The sequence below is a fragment of the Gossypium arboreum genome, chromosome 8 (genome assembly GCF_025698485.1).
Source record: "Gossypium arboreum isolate Shixiya-1 chromosome 8, ASM2569848v2, whole genome shotgun sequence".
Taxonomy (NCBI): domain Eukaryota; kingdom Viridiplantae; phylum Streptophyta; class Magnoliopsida; order Malvales; family Malvaceae; genus Gossypium; species Gossypium arboreum.
Window position 1 is genome coordinate 89,829,771 of NC_069077.1, and position 17,593 is coordinate 89,847,363.

General features: G+C 36.2%; 1 long non-coding RNA gene across 1 annotated transcript; it reads left to right on the forward strand.

The window, feature by feature from the left end:
* Positions 1-3,278: 3,278 nt before the first annotated feature.
* Positions 3,279-5,542, forward strand: LOC128296338 (uncharacterized). Its single transcript, XR_008286915.1, has 2 exons — positions 3,279-3,436; positions 5,268-5,542. It is a non-coding gene; the product is annotated as an uncharacterized LOC128296338 (long non-coding RNA).
* Positions 5,543-17,593: the final 12,051 nt, after the last annotated feature.

A 17,593-nucleotide genomic window follows, 5' to 3' on the forward strand; every position in this document is an offset into this window, starting at 1 on the left:
AATGATCTACAAAATAAAGAAAAATAACTATGTAAGCAACTAGTGCTTAGTAAGCTTGTATAAAGGAACTTAAACTTACCGAACATATTAAGTTAAACAACTAAACATACTTTCACTATAACATATGCCAAATTTCCTTCCCTATATACACAACCTCACCAGATTAGTAAGTTTACCATTCACATTAATTCAAATCAAAGCATGACAAGTAACATATCAAGTATTTCAACTTTATAATGCATTGCTCATAAAACATATACAAGTAAACATATTTTAACAACTCACATTTATATTTTAAGTTTTCATTTCAAATGTTTCTTTTTACATATATCTATCTATATAAACATTTCATATAACACTTTACATAATTATTTCCATATATCCGATTCACATAATTATTTTGTTTATCTATCTTTGTATAACTAATTCATACAACTATTTTATACATCTATTTCCATATAACCAAATATTATAATCATTTCACATAACCATTTTGTACAACCAATTCATATAACCATTTGTCATCCGACACAAATTACCTGAATATCAATTGTTCAACAGATGTCATAGCATCTCCCATCCACGGTCTTATTTATTTTAGGCATGATGCCATAGTGTCTTTCAACTATGGTCTTATTCATTTCCCGTCATCTTCCCATAGTGTCTTTCAACCATGGTCTTATTCATTTCACGTCATGTTGCCATAGTATCTTTCAACTATGGTCTTACACATCTGAATCGTGACGTCATAGCGTCTTTTAGCTATAGTCTTACTCGTTTGAATCGTAATGTCATAATGTCTTTTAGCTATGGTCTTACTCGTTTCTGTTATGTTGCCATAGTGTCCTTCAACTATGGTTTTATTCATTTTCCGGTATAGTGCTATAGTGTCTTTCACCTATGGTCTTATTTATTTCCGGTATAGTGTATAGTGTTTTTCAACTATGGTCTTAATCATTTCCTTCAAGCCAACGAACTTGATTCACATATACACAATTAAATATTAAATAACCATAACAAAAATTAATTGATATAACCAAGTTACGAACTTACCTCGATTGAAATGGTTACTAAAACGGAGTCGACAATTAGTCTGAAACTTTAGTTTTTCCTCGATTTAAATCCAATTGTAGCATTTCTTGATCTAAATAATATAAATTCATTTAATTAAACAAGTCAAAAGCTTAAAATAATTAATTCAAGCCTATAAACCATTTTAATGTGAATTTATAAAATTTCCCCAATATTTTTCCTTTTATGCAATTTAGTCCCTAGACTCATAACTTGCAAACTTACCATTTTTAAAAGAGAACCCATGTTAGTTGATTTTCTTAAGGGTCTAAAATAGTCCACATCTTTCACAAATTCATATTATTTCCCTTGAATTTTACTATTTAAATAATTTAATCCTTAACATTCAAAATCACTAAAAATCACTTCACAAAATGCTTATAACTAGCTATCAACTTTAATAATTCATCCATTAAATTCAAAAACACCTAAAAATCATTCATTGGAAATCCCTAAACCTTTAATATTTTTACAAATTGACCCCGAGCTAGTTAGATTAAGCTTATACAAGCTCAAAAACATAAAATTCATTAAAAACGGAATCAGAATCACTCACCATGCATGAAATTAAACTTGGCCAAAAACTTCACCCTAGCTATGGCTTCATTCAATTTTGGAAAACAAAAACATAATGCTGAAGATGATGGTATTTCTTTTATCATCTTTTATTTTATTTTTAATTTTCCTAATTACCAAATTAGCCTTTAAAATTAAACCAAATTTCATCAAATGCCAAGCCATGATCATTCACTATATTTAAATTAGGTAGAATTACCACTTAAGGCCCTTATTTCATGCTTTTTCACCTAATTAATGCCAATAAGTCTATAGCAATTAACTTTTACAACTTTTACAATTTGGTCCTTTTTACTTAATTAACTATGTAAACGTTAAAATTTCTGGACCAAACTTCAATACACCTATATAACCACTTTGTAGATATATAATAAAAATATTTACAAGTCTGATTTATAGAAATGAGGTCCCAAATCTCATTTTCTAAAACCACTTAACTTTATGGATTGACCACTTGAACTTAATTATTCAATCAAATAACGCAAATTATCAAATCGCAATTTATTATAACACTATATTTGACTCATAAATATTAAATAATAATATTTACAAACTCGATCGTTGGATTTGTGCCCCCAAAACCACCATTTTCGACACCATTGAAAAAAGGGTTGTTACAATTTTAAACTTATTTTTTTATATATTTGATTTAGGACAGTAGTAAATTTTATTTGGATTGTGACATGATTTTTTAATTTAGAATTATTTTGATTGCATGATATTAAAATTTTTAAAACTGCTTAAGTTGGTATTTGAAATGATTATGTATGAAACTTAGTTTTAATAAAAAAAATAAGTTGTCAATATCACTCTTTTCCGTTGGAAATACTGAAAATAAGTTTTTAATAAAATTTAACTTAATTTTCAAAATAAATAATTTTTTTGCAAATGCAATACTAAAATCAATTGATTTCTAAAATTAAAATATTTTTGTGAAATTAAGAGAAACATTCGATTTCACTAGTTTTGAACGGATAAGCAAATGGTTTAAAAGTACATTTGAAATATGACAGTTTAACTAGGCCATTTCAGTGGCCAATGTGGCCTTTAGAATTTGGCCATAACGTTTAGGCCGAGTTAAGGAGGTTACATGGATAGCCTAATTTGACATATCAAATTACAGCAGATCAGTCTATTAATGGATCAAAAAGTTACTTTCATTTTGAATTGTGATGGCATTCTTCAACATTAGTTGAACATGTAACGCCCCAATTTTCGGGAATTCTGTGAATGTTGGCAAAATTTCATGCTTCGATTTTGTCATTTGTGAGTGAAATTATGAAATAGGACCTATGTGAAAATGTTTGAAAATGCTATAGGCTAAATTGAAGTGGCCAAATAAATAGGAGGATTTGCATGACAAACCTCCCATTTTACATGAAGTGGCTAGCCATCATGTTGTTGTAGACAATATGAGCACTTGATATCCATAATTCATGGTACAAATTGATAATGGGTTAGGTAAATGTTCCATGATAATGGATTAGCTAAATATTAAACGATAATGGGTTAGGTAAATGTTCCATGATAATGGATTAGGTAAATATTCCATGATAATGGGTTAGATAAATGTTCCATGATAATGGTTTAGGTAAATGTTCCACGATGGGCATTTCATGTCTTTTGTATTAAAGAATTAAATGGATGAAATATGAAATTTTATTAAAAGAAAAAGGGGTGAAAAGAACAAAGTTTTGTCCATCTTTGTTCATCATAGCCTAAAGTTAGAGAAGAGAAAGGAGAGGAGAAAGCTCTTGAATGTTCGGTCACTTGGGGAAGAAAATTGAAGGTAAGTTCATGGTAGTTTGCTTCTATCTTGATGTTCATGAGTTCTTCTTGATTCTACCTTAACTCTTGAAGCATATTTTGGTTTTTGGTTGTGTTGTGAGCATTTGGTCATGAATTAAAATGAAGGACATGGCTGTTGTTTCATATTGTTTTGATGAAAAATGGAAGATATGTGAAGTTGAGCCAAACAAATGAGCATGCATGTGCTTAGATGCTAAGGGGAAAAATCGGCTAATATGTTGTGCTTTAAAATGATGAAATGGAGATTATACTTAAGTAAAATCATAGATATGTGATAATTGATTGGTGATATACATTTTTAAATAGCATGCATGCAAGTTATGTGTGAAAGAGTGAATTTGGTAATAAATGTGCTTGGGACAGCAGCAGTAACGTGACTTTGGAAAATCACCATAAATTGTGGGAGATGAATTAGAAGCTGAATAAATTATGTAATTAAAGCTTGTTGAGTGTAGTTTCAAATGAAATAAACGAGAACATATTTTGAATTCTGTACAATGAGAAATTTGATTTGAAATGAAGAGTAGTCAGATTAGTCAAACAGTGAAACATGCGAAACTTTGAGAAAAATATGGTATTGATTGGACAAACCAAAAATTCTGAAAATTTTATGGAAATAAGATATATGAGTCTATTTTCAGGGAAAATTAACGGCACTTGATTTGGAGTTTCGTAGCTCCAGTTATAAATGATTTAGTGACTGTTGCTCAGGAAGACAGCTTGCAGTGAAATTATGATTATGTGGTAAACATTGACAAAAATTTGTTAATGAGTTGCTTATTGATTTCTTATAAGCTTACTATGATCTGTAGGTGTGGTTGGCCGAATATTGTAAGGGGTTAATACATAGTTTGTATTTGAATAGTTAGATTAACGTGTTAGTAATTCAATTGTAGGCGGTTTGTGTGTGGATCTCATCAGCATATCTTCGCAAACAGGTGTGTAACTAACACCCTCTTTCTTAGTCTAGATCGGCAAAAGTAGAAAAGTCAAAATGCCGAAAACCGTATTTTGTAGATTTGCGAAAAAGCGAATGCTCATGAGGTAAATCGATTAATGTTTTAGGTAAGCTGCAATGTTTGGACCGCAAAGTGCATGATTTACGTGTTCTCGATATTTTTGGGCTTAATGGGCCAAAATTGAAATGATGGGCCAACAGCCCAATTCGTAAGAACCCTCGGTAGTGATTCTGTTAGTACGTGAAAGGTAGGAATATGCATGAAAAACCCTAAAATAGATAAATTACTGAAATACCTTTAAAAGTGGAAAATTTACGCTTTACCCCTAGGAGATAAATTACCAAATACCCCTAGGGTTAAATTGACCTAAATGCATGTTTGATCGTTGTTATTTATGCATGCCATGTTGTTATTATCGATGCATGGGACCGGGATATTGACAGAGGAAGTATCTGAAAGTGGCTTCTCCACGATCGGAGGCTTTGCCTCAATTTATCGTTAACTGAGCAAAAGAAGGTCAAGAATGGAGTGTTAAAATGGGTGGGTTGAACTATTCCCACATGGAGTGTATGGCTGGTACGGTGGAGTGTAATGGTTGGTGGGTTGAGTACTCTCCCAAATGGGCTTGCATATGTTTACTTGATGTTGCATGTATTTTGAAATGGGCCTATGGGCCATATTGTTATCTGAATAAGGGCTAAGGCCCGCTTTATTGTAATCTGAAAGGGCTCGCCCAAGACCATTACTGAATGGGCTTAGGCCCAATAGGCTTGAGTTGACTTGGGTTTTGAATGGGATTTCCTTACACACTGAGTTTCCCTAAACTCACCCCTTTTATTTTCATCCACGCAGGAAATCCCCAACCATAGTGGGCTTGGAGCTGTGAGGGAATTCAGAGTGGCCACCCGTTCTGAAGGTTTGATTTTCTTCTGGTGAACTGGACATCCTTTTATTTACGTTTGAAGTTTTGGGTTTTTAAATGTAATAAGGCCGCTTAATTATTTTTTATGGTTTTAATATGTATTACTAAGATAGGTATTACTTATTTTAACTGTTGAAATTGGATAGCTTTAGGGCGCGTTTTCAAAAACAACAATTGATTTCAAAATAACACGACAACAAATAAAGCTTCCGCAATGAAAGTATTTTCCAAAATTAATCACTTTTCCTAAAAATGACTTAATCAAATCGGTTTCCTAGAAATATCCATGACGTTAAGGTGTGGCAATGGCGGTATACATGTCTAGGATTGGATCCGAAAGGAGCTTGGTACTTAAGCAGTCCGATGGACTCACTACCTCTTTTTCGGTTTCCTACCTGGTGCACAGCTTCCATTCACTTTAACCTATAATGAAATTATCTTTTAAAACACTAAGTAAGTTTTTCTGGACCAATAATACTAAATGTTTTGAACGCGTCGATGTGGCATGTCGGATCCGGCCATAACGTCTGGACCGGGTTTGGGGTGTTACACTTAGTGGTATCAGAGCCTAGGTTGCAACAACTCGGCTGTGGAATGGGTTTACAAAAACAAAGATTTTCGAAAATGAAAATTTTATAAAGAATGCGAAAAACTTGATTTTCAAAATTTAGATCTTTAGAAGGTGGCATTCCGAATTTTCGGCTCAAGTCTGTAAGTATTCTAAATTTTTCTGAATATTTTCTTGAATTATCTGTCTGTACTGAAACCCTATTAGGATACTCTAGATAGGATGATACTGAAACCATAGGAAAATCGATAAGAGATCAAATCGTAGCTAGACTTGATTCTGCGAAAACAAACTCGAACTACTTTATCGATTCATAAAACATCTGTAATAAACACTGGAATATTGAATTAATGTATAAAAAATTCGTAATCAAGGTAATACGATATGAGTACAAGAGCTGTTCGTGGAAGAGGCCGTGGACGGAGCCGAGGAAGTGCTCGAACGAGATCTTCGTCTTCGAGACATATGCCGGCGGTGGATGCACAGGTACCACCGACAACAGAGGTAGAGTCTCATGACCGTGGTGCCGAGGATGATGCCTTGTCACAGGCAATGCTTCGTGTTTTGGAAAGGGTTGTCGGGGCAAGTACGGGCAATGGAGTTCGGGGATCTATTTCTAAACGACTTCGGGCTAACGGAGCGGAGATCTTTAGGGGCGTGCCTGGTATAGCCCTGAATGTGGCAGAATATTGGTTGGAGGCCACAGAACAGATTATGGACAACTTGGACTGCTCTGAGAAGATTGTGAGTGGGGTATCTGTACTAAGTCCTTTGGGTCACTCGGTTAGGGTAGACAAACTGTATAGGGATGTACCCTTTGAAACTCAAGGTAGGATTTTCCTTGGAGATCTGATGGAGTTACCATTCGGAGAGTTTGATCTCATTTTGGGAATGGACTGGCTTGTTAAGCATAAGGTGACCTTGGATTGTGCTGCTAAACGAATGGTGTTAAAGACCACAAAGAATGAGGAGGTTATGGTGATAGGTGAGCGAAGGGATTATTTGTCCAATGTGGTGTCGGCATTAAGAGTCGAGAAGTGGATTCGGAAAGGTTGTGAGGCCTATTTGGCATTTGTAAGTCAGTTGGAAGAGGAAGGACTGACAGTGGATAAGGTTAGGATCGTAAAAGAGTTCCAAGATGTTTTTATTGAGGAGCTTCCAAGATTGCCTCTGAACCGAGAAGTTGAGTTTGGAATAGATTTGTTGCCTGGAACGACGCCCGTGTCCATCGCACCGTATAGGATGGCACCGAAGGAGTTAGTGGAGTTAAAGGCTCAAATTCAAGAGTTGTTGGATAGGGGCTTCATTAGGCCAAGCATGTCTCCATGGGGAGCACCGGTGCTACTCGTGAAAAAGAAGGATAGTACGATGCGGATGTGCATTGATTATCGCTAGTTGAACAAACTGACGATTAAAAATAAGTATCCACTACCAAGGATTGACGATCTGTTCGACCAACTTAGAGGAGCTTCTGTATTTTCCAAGATCGACCTCCGATCTGGATATCATCAGTTAAGGGTCAAGGAGGCAGATATCCATAAGACAACATTCAGGACTCGGTATGGTCATTACAAGTTTCTGGTTATGCCATTTAGACTGACGAACGCTCCTGTAACGTTTATGGATCTGATAAATCGTGTTTTCCAACCATGTTTGGATTAGTTCGTAGTCGTCTTTATTGACGATATCCTGGTATATTCTAAAACTGAAGCGAAACATGATGAGCATCTCTGTATAGTGCTGCAAGTGTTAAGGGAGAAAGAACTCTTTGCAAAGTTCAGCAAGTGTGAATTTTGGTTGAGGGAGGTAATTCTTAGGACATATGGTCTTTGCTGAGGGGATTAAGGTGGACCCTAGAAAAATTAAAGCGATTTTGGAGTGGAAGCCGCCTAGGTTAGTGTCTGAAATACGGAGTTTCCTAGATCGCGGGGATACTACAGAAGGTTTGTGGAAGGTTTTTCTGTTATGGCAGCACCCCTGATAAAACTCATAAGGAAAGGGGTACCGTTTGTATGGACTGAGAAGCAGCAGGAAGCTTTTAAGAAGTTAAAGAAAGTTCTGACTAAAGCACCTATGTTAATTCAGCCAGAGTCTGGGAAGGATTTTAGTGTGTACAGTGACGCATCACACGTGGGTTTGGGCTGCGTGTTAATGCAAGAGGGTAAGGTGGTTGCATATGCATCACGACAGCTTAAGCCTCATGAGGGGAACTATCCGACTCATGATTTAGAGTTGGCAGCAGTGATATTTGCACTTAAGATTTAGAGATATTACTTGTACGGAGAAAGGTGTATTATATACACTGACAATAAGAGTCTTAAGTATTTGTTGACTCAGAAGGAGATGAACCTTAGGCAAAGGAGATGGATTGAGTTACTTAAGGATTATGACTGCTTGATCGAGTATCACCGTGCAAGGCTAATGTGGTAGCCGATGCTCTAAGTCGTAGAGTCAGATTCGATCCGAGAGCAATGTTTGCTCGTCTGAGTCTCATGATGATGGAAGTCTGTTGGCTGAGTTGAAAGTGAGGCCAACCTGGGTGGATCAGATTAAGGAAAAGTAGTTGAACGATGAGTCTTTGGTCGCTCGTTTCCAACAAGTTAAGGAAGGGGAAACTTCTGAGTTTGGGTTAAATGGCAAAGGAGTTTTGTGTTTTCGAGGAAGAATTTGTGTTCCGAGGGACTCTGATTTAAGGCAGACAATATTGAAGAAAGCTCATGGGGGACTATATGCCATGCATCCTGGAGGGAATAAGTTGTATCACGACTTGCGAGAATTGTACTGGTGGCCTGGACTTAAACGAGAAGTAACGAGTTTGTAGGAAATGTCGACATGCCGCAAGTGAAAGTTGAGCATCAATTACCTTCGGATCATTGCACCCAAAGAAGATACCACTTTGGAAATGGGAGAGGGTAACCATGGACTTTGTGAGTGGGTTGCCTTTGACACCATCACGAAAGACTTCGGTGTGGGTGATTGTGGATAGGTTGACCAAATCGACCCATTTTATACTGTTCGTCTTGACTTTTCACTTCAAAAGTTAGCCAAGTTGTATGTGGCGGACATTGTGCGACTTCATGGAGTCCCAGTTTCAATTATTTCTGATCGGGATCCCAGATTTACATCTCGGTTTTGGAAAAGGTTGCATGAGGCGTTGGGGACGCGATTGAATTTTAGTACGGCTTTCCATCCCCAGACTGATGGTCAATCGGAAAGGGTTATTCAGATTCTGGAGGACATGTTGAGGGGATGCGTGATTGACTTTCGAGGTAGTTGGGAGGATTACTTGCCGTTGGCAGAATTTGCGTACAATAACAATTACCATGCGAGTATTCGAATGGCACCGTATGAAGCACTGTATGGACGAAGGTGTCGTACACCTAGTTGTTGGACCGAACTAGGAGAGCGACAAGTTCTTGGACCAGAGTTGGTAGCTGATACTGGGGATAAGGTCAGAATAATTAGGGACCGGTTAAAAGAAGCATCTGATAGGCAAAAGTCGTATACAGATTTGAAGTGTAAAGAGATTGAGTACTCAGTAGGTGATATGGTCTTCTTAAAGGTTTCTCCTTGGAAGAAGATATTAAGGTTCGGTAAGAAATGCAAGTTGAGTGCGCGGTTCATTGGGCCTTATCGGGTTTTGAAGTGAGTAGGACCAGTTGTTTATCAGTTGGAATTGCCTCCAGAGTTAGACAGGATTCATGATGTTTTTCACGTCTCCATGTTAAGGCGTTATCGTCGACCTCGCTCATGTCCCGCCATTCTGCAAATTGAAGTTCGATCGATTTGACCTTTGAGGAGGAGCCTGTGCAAATATTGGCTCGAGATGTTAAGGTTCTCAGAAGGAAATCTGTCCCGTTAGTGAAAGTACTTTGGCGTAATCATGGAAGGAAAGAAGCTACTTGGGAATCAGAAGAGACTATGCGTCAACAATACCCTCAACTAGTTGGATCAGGTAAATTTCGAGGACGAAATTTCTTTAAGGAGGGTAGAGTTGTAACGCCCCAATTTTCGGGAATTCTGTGAATGTTGGAAAAATTTCATGCTTTGATTTTGTCATTTGTGAGTGAAATTATGAAATAGGACCTATGTGAAAATGTTTGAAAATGCTATAGGTTAAATTGAAGTGGCCAAATAAATAGGAGGGCAAAATAGGAGGATTTGCATGACAAACCTCCCATTTTACATGAAGTGGCTAGCCATCATGTTGTTGTAGACAGTATGAGCACTTGATATCCATAACTCATGGTACGAATTGATAATGGGTTAGGTAAATGTTCCATGATAATGGATTAGGTAAATATTCCATGATAATGGGTTAGGTAAATGTTCCATGATAATGGTTTAGGTAAATGTTCCACGATGGGCATTTCATGTCTTTTGTATTAAAGAATTAAATGGATGAAATATGAAATTTTATTAAAAGAAAAAGGGGTGAAAAGAACAAAGTTTTGTCCATCTTTGTTCATCATAGCCTAAAGTTAGAGAAGAGAAAGGAGAGGAGAAAGCTCTTGAATGTTCGGTCACTTGGGGAAGAAAATTGAAGGTAAGTTCATGGTAGTTTGCTTCTATCTTGATGTTCATGAGTTCTTCTTGATTCTACCTTGACTCTTGAAGCATATTTTGGTTTTTGGTTGTGTTGTGAGCATTTGGTCATGAATTAAAATGAAGGAAATGGTTGTTGTTTCATGTTCTTTTGATGAAAAATGGAAGATATGTGAAGTTGAGCCAAACAAATGAGCATGTATGTGCTTAGATGCTAAGGGGAAAAATCGGCTAATATGTTGTGCTTTAAAATGATGAAATGGAGATTATACTTAAGTAAAATCATAGATATGTGATGATTGATTGGTGATATACATGTTTAAATAACATGCATGCAAGTTATGTGTGAAAGAGTCAATTTGGTAATAAATCTGCTTGGGACAGCAGCAGTAACGTGACTTTGGAAAATCACCATAAATTGTGGGAGATGAATTAGAAGCTGAATAAATTATGTAATTAAATCTTGTTGAGTCTAGTTTCAAATGAAATAAATGAGAACATATTTTGAATTCTTTACAATGAGAAATTTGATTCGTAATGAAGAGTGGTCAGATTAGTCAAACAGTGAAACATGCGAAACTTTGAGAAAAATCTGGTATTGATTGGCCAAACCAAAAATTCTGAAAATTTTATGGATATAAGATATATGAGTCTATTTTCAGGGAAAATTAACGGAACTTTATTTGGAGTTTCTTAGCTCCAGTTATAAATGATTTAGTGACTGTTGCTCAGGAAAATAGCTTGCAGTGAAATTATGATTATGTGGTAAACATTGACAAAAAATTGTTAATGAGTTGCTTACTGATTTCTTATAAGCTTACTATGATCTGTAGGTGTGGTTGGCTGAATATTGTAAGGGGTTAATACGTAGTTTGTATTTGAATAGTTAGATTAACGTGTAACACCCTTACCTGCTATCACGTCAGCGAACGTGATACAAGGTATTACGTAACATAACACATACCATTAAACATAACCGAGATATAAATATGTCATCCAATTTGATAGCGCATCGTATAACATATGTCTTGAACAATATTAGCCAACTTTAATGGCTTGTACAAAGTAGCTGGTCGAGTACTGTAACTAATATTTTAAACCTAGAAAAATATGACACGTAACAAAATAATTAAGCCTACTATACATGCCATAATTCAAAACGTTTAGTTCAAATACCCTAAAGTATGATAGTGCGGGTAGATCTTCACGATCCTTAACTCCTGAGCAAGCCGGAGGACACTATAAGACAAAAGAGAGAAACAAAGTAAGCTTATAGCTTAGTAAGTAAGTATGTAAATACTAATTAAAGAATCTAACACGTTTACACAACAATTCAAGTATATCTACTTTAACTTCACTATTCATTCCACTTTAATTAAGCTATCTCTGTTGCGTCATATTCACTAAATAAATCATAACTCGAGTTACAAAACTTGAAATTCAAATCCGTAATATTTCCCTGAATCTAGACTCATAAAGATTTTTGCTAATTTTTTTCTATAATTTTTGGTTCAGCCGATTAGTACATTTTATTAGTTAAAGTTTCCCCTGTTACACAGCTCGACTGATCTGACCTCTGTTCACTACGAATTGAATTTCTCTCAGTACACAATTCAAACAACCCTGAAGTCTATTTTATTTAAAACTAGTCTCAATAAGGAATTTAGGCATGTAAACTATATTTCTTAATTTGCTTTGTACAATTTTTAATGATTTTTCAAAGTTGGAACAGGGGATCACGTATTCATCCTGAGCAAGTCACATACAATTGTAAATATCTCAAAATATAGAATTCCTTTGCTTGCTCTGTTTCTTTTACATGAAAGTAGGCTCATTAAACTTTAATTTCACATCTCATTCAACTTCTAATTATATTCCTCCTATTTTTGGTGATTTTTCAAAATCACATCACTGCTACCATCTAAAAACAGTTTTAATGCTAATTTCACTCTTTCACACATTCTTTATGCTAACCTCATTTTATCTTATATATGTATATACCACAAATCATTTTCACCACATTTCATTCACCAAAAGTGTAGGTCCAAACCACAATATCACCACAAAACCATCCCGTTGAACAATTCGGATCAATCCTCGATATTTAATGGTTTCAAAGACACATCCCCACCATCATACTTCATTTAGTTCGGCTCTCTTGTACACATGGTGAACACTTAGTACCACTCATGCGACCTAGCCGATTTGTCTCGTAGCTCTCTTGTCTACATGGTGTCCTTCACTTGGAATCACGCATGCAACCTAGCTACATTTATCTTTCACGTAGCTCTCTTGTCTACATGGGATACATCTCGTATCACACATGTGACCTAGCTACTACTGGGTGTCTCGTAGCTTTCTTGTACACATGATGTGCACTCAAGATCATACATGTGACCTAGCTACGCCCTCTATTTCATTCGATCTCTCCAATGTTCAACCGGATCTCTCTCTATATATTTATTTCCATTCTTCCAATAGTCGATTTATATTTTAACATCAGCTAGTATATTTATATAATAGGCTGAAATATAAGAATGTACATGAAATTATTGTAATATTTACATACAAACTTACCTTGGTGCAAAATGTGGAAATTTTGCAATTTAGTCCAAAACTTTTTCCTTCCCCTGCTCGAGATTAATTCGCGTCTTTCTTGATCTATAATAACACATTTAGCTCATTTAATACTCATACTATTTATTTCAATCCAAAATCACATCATGGAAAAATTACATTTTGCCCCTAACTTTACAAAATTACAATTTTGCCCCTAGGCTCGGAATTTAATTTCAGCCCTTATTCTTATGTTTTATGATATGCTGAACATTTTTCTCTTCTACAACAACATCAAATTCTCACTCTATCGTATAGTTATGAACAATAGGTATTTTTACCGATTATGCTGCTTTTACTCGCTTTCACTTAAAACCGAGTAGCACAAGTTATTTAACATAATTTAAAACCTCATATTCTATCATAAAACATCAAAATACACAAATTTCACCTATGGGTATTTTTCCCAATATGAACCCTAGGTTAAATTATTACTAGCATAAGCTTAATCGAGCTTCCGGATTCCAAAACGTAAAGAACATTAAAAGCGGGCTTGAAATCACTTACTATGGAGCTTGAAAATTGAAGAAACCCTAGCTATGGAGAGAGGGAGAATTCGGCAGCAACTAAGGAGGATGATGATAAATTTTGTGTTATTTTTCCCATTTTATTTCATTTAATATCCAAATGACCAAAATGCCCTCCTTACTAAACTTTCAAAATTCCTTCCATGTCCTAATTTTGTCCATGAACTTAAAATTGGTCAAATTGCTATTTAAGACCTCCTAATTAATATTCCAAAACAATTTCATACTAAAACTTTCGGGATGCAAATTTTGCAACTTATTCGATTTAGTCCCTACTTTCAATTTAAGCACTTTAGGCATAGAATTTTATCACGAAATTTTCACACAATCATGCAATCATATCATAAACCCCAAAATAATTATAAAACAATTATTTCTATCTCGGATTTGTGGTCACGAAACCACTATTCGATTAGGCCCTAATTCGGTTGTCACAATTCTCCCCTTTTGAGATTTTCGTCCCCAAAAATCTTACCTAGAAAGAGGTTTGGGTATCTGTTTCCTCATAGCTTCCTCAGTTCCCACGTAGCCTCTTCTATCCCATGTCCTGTGCCACAATACTTTCACTAAGGCTATACTTTTATTTCTTAACTGCTTAACTTCTCGAGCCAAAATCTTTATTGGTTCCTCCTCATAGGTCATATCCGATCGAATCTCAATTTCATTGGGAAATCACATGTGAAGGATCGAATGATAACGTCGTAACATTGATACATGAAACACGTTATGAATTCTTTCTAACTCTGCCGGTAAGGCCAACCGATATGCCATCGGTCCAATTCTCTCGAATCTCGTGACGCCCAATAAAACGCGGACTCAACTTGCCTTTTCGACTAAATCTCGAATCTTTTTCCATGGTGACACCTTCAAGAACACTTTATCACCCACCGAAATTCAATCTCTTTTCTTTTTAAATCAGATATGACTTTTGTCGATCCGAAGCGACTTTCAAGCAATCCCGAATTACTTTTATTTTCTCTTCGGTTTCTTTAACTAGATCAACTCCGTGAACCTGCTTTCTCACTAAGCTCGGTCCAATATAAAGGAGTCCGACACTTACGACCATACAAGGCTTCGTACGGTGCCATTTGTATACTTGATTGATAACTGTTGTTGTAGGCAAACTCAATCAAAGATAGATATTTCTCCCAACTACCTCCAAATTCTAAAACACAGCATCTAAGCATATCTTCGAGTACCTGGATTACTCTTTCCGTTCGACCATCTGTTTGTGGATGAAATGCGGTACTAAAGTTCAATTTTGTACCCAAAGCTTCTTGTAACTTTTTCCAAAATCTCGAGGTAAATCTTGGATCTCTATTTGATATTATAGACATAGGTACTCGTGCAACTTCACAATTTCAAAATATATAATTCGCTAATTTATCAAGTGAGTAATCAGTGCGTCTTGGTATAAAGTGGGTGACTTTGTTAATCTATCAACCACTACCCAAACAAAGATCCTTCTTTTTAGGAGTTAAAGGCAAACCGGTTACAAAATCCATGGTAATCTTGTCCCATTTCCACTCGGGCACCATTACGGTTGAAGTAATCCTGAAGGCACTTGATGTTCAAATTTTACTTGTTGACAGATCAAACACTTGGTTACAAATTCGAAATGTCCTTTTCATACCGCCACCAATACTGACTTCTTTAAATCATTATACATTTTGTGCTACCAGATGAACTGATAAATGACCATTGTGCGCCTCATGTAATATTTTCGAATCAATTTATCGTTTTTCGGCACACATATCCTGTCTCGAAACATCAAACAATCATCCGGTCCAACTCGAAAATCGAGTCGTAACTCGATTCGCATTGAGTTCTCTTGATCCGCAACTCACTATCATTCTTTTGAGCATCACAAATCAACTGGAGAAATAATGGTTTAGCTCTCATCTCTGCTAAGATTGACCCATCATCGACAATGCTAACCCGTGTTCATGGCTCTCAAAGTAAAAAGAAATTTTCGCTCAAGGCGCCAAGAACTACATTTGCTTTTCCGGATGATAATCAATCACTAGATCATAATACTTTAATAATTCAAGCCATCTTCGTTGTCGCAGATTCAGATCCTTTTGATTCATCAAGTACTTCAAACTTTTGTGATCGGTAAAATTCGGCATTTTTCACCGTACAAATAATGTCGCCAAATTTTCAAGGCAAAAACAACAATGCCGATTCCAAATCATGTGTAGGATAGTTCTTCTCATGCGGTTTTAACTGTCTCAAGCATAAGCTACCACTTTACCCTCTTGCATCAACACACATCCAAGGCCATCAACGATGCATCACTATAAATTACGAACTCCTTTCCGACTCGGTTGTACTAAAATTGGTGCTTCATCAATCGTGCTTTCAACTTTTCAAAACTTTGTTGACATTTATCATCCATTCAAACTTAACATTCTTTTGCAACAACTTAGTCATAGGAGAGGCAATCATCAAAATCCTTCAACAAAACGTCTATAATACCCGCTAAGCCTAAAAGCTTCTAACCTCGGATACATTCTTGGCGGTATCCAATCAACGATCGCAGAAATCTTGCTTGGATCCACCCGAATACCATCACCGAGACTATATGTCCCAAAATCCGACTTCACGAAGCCGAACTCACTTTTACTAAACTTGGCAAATGCACTTCTTTTCTCTCAAGATCTGCAATATAGTTCTCAAGTGTTCGGCATGTTCGACTCATCTCGAGAATAAATTAAAATGTCATCTATAAACACTACTACAAACTTATCCAAATATGGCCTAAGATCCGATTCATTAAGTCCATAAATATAGCTGGAGCATTTGTTGTCGAAAGGCATCACAAGAAACTCATAATGTCCATACCTTGCCCTAAAGGCGGTTTCAGACATCTCGACTCCTTAACTCTCAAATTGGTAGTAACCGGACCTCAAATCAATCTTTGAAAACACTGTGGCCCCTTTAACCGATCGAATAAATCATCAATCCTCGGCAATGGGTACTTATTCTTTATAGTCACCTTATTAAGTCGACGGTAATCAATGCAAAGTCTCATTGAACCATCCTTCTTCTTCTGAATAATACAGAGCACCCGGGAGAGAAACTCGGTCTCACAAATCCCTTGTCCGTTAACTCCCAAATCGAGCCTTCAATTCTTTTAATTCAATGAGCCATTCTATATGGAGCAATCGAGATCGGTGCGATGCCGGCAACAAATCAATGGCAAAATCTATCTCTATTCAGAGGCAACCTGTGCAATTCCTCCGAAATACATCCGAAACTCACAGACTATCGATGCTGATTCAAATTTCAGTTGAGGCAACTCAATATTCATTATATAAGCGATAAGCTTCACACCCTTTTCTCATGTATTTCAGCGGACATGTGCGAAATCACCATAGGCAATTTATTTGATTCATCTGTTTCAACCCACGTAATTTCTCCATTTTCACATTTCAACTCTAGTGTCTTTTGTTTACAATCTACCTTAGCATCATACAATGTTAACCACCATTCCCAAGATAACGTCAAACTCACCAAATGGTAACAAACATCAAGTTGGCGAAAAACAAGACCTTGAATCATTAATGGGCAATTCTTGCAAACCTTGTCAACTAGCACGTATTGGCCTAAGGGTTCGACACTTTAATCGTAAACTCAAGAAATTCAACAGCAACTTTTTATTGGATACTAAATTCATGCAAATATAGGAATGAGTGGACCGGGATCAATCAATGCAATAACAATAGTATCATAGAGAGAAATGTACCAAGAATGACATCGGAGATGATGCATCTTCTCGCACGTATAGCATAAGCTCTAGCAGTGCTCTAGCTTCGATCTTGCCGTTAAATCTTTCATCACGCTTTTACTACTAGTCCCACCTCCAGATTTCTCGGTGGTCTACCTCTACTAGCGGTGGTATTCATCTAGCACTCAAATCTTTCTTCTTTAACTTTCTCCGGACAATCTCTAATAAAATGCTCACAAGAACAAGACTGAAACAAGCTCGCTCGGTCCC